This window comes from Heptranchias perlo, unplaced genomic scaffold (assembly GCF_035084215.1).
Source record: "Heptranchias perlo isolate sHepPer1 unplaced genomic scaffold, sHepPer1.hap1 HAP1_SCAFFOLD_442, whole genome shotgun sequence".
Classification (NCBI taxonomy): domain Eukaryota; kingdom Metazoa; phylum Chordata; class Chondrichthyes; order Hexanchiformes; family Hexanchidae; genus Heptranchias; species Heptranchias perlo.
The window spans coordinates 37,501-40,000 of record NW_027139456.1 but is presented as its reverse complement, the minus strand read 5'-3'; the positions used below and the strand labels follow the sequence as shown (position 1 = coordinate 40,000).

Here is a 2,500-nt window from a genome sequence, read left to right as displayed (position 1 = left end):
TTCACCCCGGGGGGGCGGGGTGGGTGATTCTGGGGGTAGTGTCCGGGAGGGTGAGCCTTTTATTCGGCAGGAGGCGTGTGGGGAAATCATCAACCTGTCAGACGATGAGTTGTCACAAATGCCATTGCTTAATGAAAGCTGCGCTCCCGAACTGGACTGACTGTCTGACTGTCTGTCTGTCCGTTTGTCAAGGGGAGGAAAAGGCGGTGGTGGTGGTGAGGGTGGAGCTTTACGCTCAGGAGGGGAGACTTTCCTTCATGCCAATTAATCTGCAGCAGAAAGTCATCCCCCCCCGACTGGGATTCGAAGCCCGGTCCTGACCACGAGACCACCGGGGAGAGCTGCCTCAAGTCCCTGAGGGACCTGGACACGAGGCCGAGGACACACGCACGCCTGCTGCACTGGCAGCAGCGACCAACAGGGGGCTGACCGGCTGATCCTTCCCTTTCACAGGCAGGCTTTTGGCCCTCGCTCAAACGACAAAGGTGTTCAGAAGGAAGTCCTGGGGGGGAGGGAGGGAGGCAGGGAAATCAGCACAAAGCAGGTCCCCTGGAATCTCACACCTGCGTCCCAGAAAACAGGTCTCCTGGTCAAAGCAGTCCTGCCCCGTCCTGCCATTAACGTGACAATGGACAGGGCCCCGGCAGCTTGAGACACATCTTTTTTTCAATATGCAAGTTCTTTTTAAAAAGGTTTCCTTCCACAGCAGCTCTGAGTAAGAGTGAGAGAGAGAGAGAGAGAGAGAGAGACACTGACTGACACTGACACTGACACTGACACTGACACACACACACACACACACACACACACACCGTCTCCCATCCGATTGGTGGACTATGGGATTGAAAATCGAACTTTGAGTTTCAATGCAGGGGGGAGAGCGCGAACGCAGCCCCTCCCAACTACCACACGCGCGTTGTTGTTGTTGTAATATAGAACTGCAAGTTGCCGTTGTCGTGGTCGTTTCGAATCAGCACAAAGCAGGTGCACTCCCTGGAATGTCACACCTGCGTCCCAGAAAACAGGTCTCCCGGTCAAAGCAGTCCCGCCCCGCCCTGGGATTAACATGACAACGGACAGGGCCCAGTCAGGGAGCAGCTTGAGAGACACCTTTCAATAGGCGCTTCTGAAACATTAACGCCTTGTTTCTTCCGACAGTTTAACCAGCGATTAACATGACAACGGACAGGGCCCAGTCAGGGAGCAGCTTGAGAGACGTCTTTCAATAGGCGCTTCTGAAACATTAACGCCGTGTTTCTTCCGACAGTTTAACCAGCGATTAACATGACAACGGACAGGGCCCAGTCAGGGAGCAGCTTGAGAGACACCTTTCAATAGGCGCTTCTGAAACATTAACGCCTTGTTTCTTTCGACAGTTTAACCAGCCTTTAACACGCCTTGTGTTTTTATTTCCCATTTCCAGCCAGCCAGCCAGCCAGCCAGCCGAGCCGAGCCAGCATCTGCAGTATTTTTTTTGATTGGTCTTGCCTGCCGTGGAATGAATATTTCAACACGAGCTGCTGATTGTCAGCACCTCACCTCTTTCTCAATTGGCCGTTGCAATCTCACTCACTCGCTGTGAGACACGTCACGTCCCTAGTTTACCTTAAAGAGGTTTCCTTCCACGGCAGTTCGTTAGTGACTGAGACTGACTGACGTAGGTCCGTTGAGACACAACCCTCCCCCATCTGATTGGTGGCCTACTGGCAAATTTACCAATCTGTCAAGCAATCCTGGCAAGAAAGGAAAAAACGGCAACTTCTTTAAACTCATCCACTGTTGCAATTAGAAACGGTGGCAAAAAATGTGGCCAGAGTGGGAGAGAACGGCAGTGCTTCGAGACTGCTTTCAACACCGGCAGCCAGAGAACAAAGAGGGAGGGCAAACAGGACCCGAGATCAATTCGCATCGAGCGCGGTATCGCTTCTCGGCCTTTTGGCTAAGATCAAGTGTAGTATCTGTTCTTATCAGTTTAATATCTGATACGTCCCCTATCTGGGGACCATATATTAAATTGATTTTTGGAACAGGGAGATGGACTAGGGGCTTGCTCCGTCCACTCCACGCATCGACCCAGTATTGCAGTGTCTCTGGGAACGGTGCACCTCCCTGTGGGGAGATATTCAAAAGGAAAAACAGCTCTTTCCCAGTGTCTCTGTGTGTGTGTGTGTGTGTGTGTGTGTGTATTATTACTGAGAATAAAGCTGATCTCTCTCTCTCTCTCTCTCTCTCTCTTACACTCAGAGCTGCTGTGGAAAGAAACCGTTTTAAAAAGACCTTTCTCAGCTCAGTGGTATTTTTTTCTTCTCCAAGGCTGAGTGCCGCTCGCACGGAGTGATATAATTCAAAGTGCAAAATAACTTGGCGTCGTTGACTTGAAACAAGCAGGGTCTGCTTCCAAATGAAAGCTGCGCTCCCGAACTGGACTGACTGACTGACTGTCTGTCTGTCTGTCTGTTTGTCAAGGGGTGGAAAAGGCGGCGGTGGTGGTTAAGGGTGG

At 51.6% G+C, this 2,500-nt stretch overlaps 1 non-coding gene across 1 annotated transcript; it reads left to right on the top strand.

Annotated features, from left to right (window-relative positions):
* The first annotated feature begins 1,919 nt into the window (after nucleotides 1-1,919).
* Nucleotides 1,920-2,110, top strand: LOC137313110 (U2 spliceosomal RNA). The gene has a single exon (XR_010960988.1). It is a non-coding gene; the product is annotated as a U2 spliceosomal RNA (small nuclear RNA).
* Nucleotides 2,111-2,500: the final 390 nt, after the last annotated feature.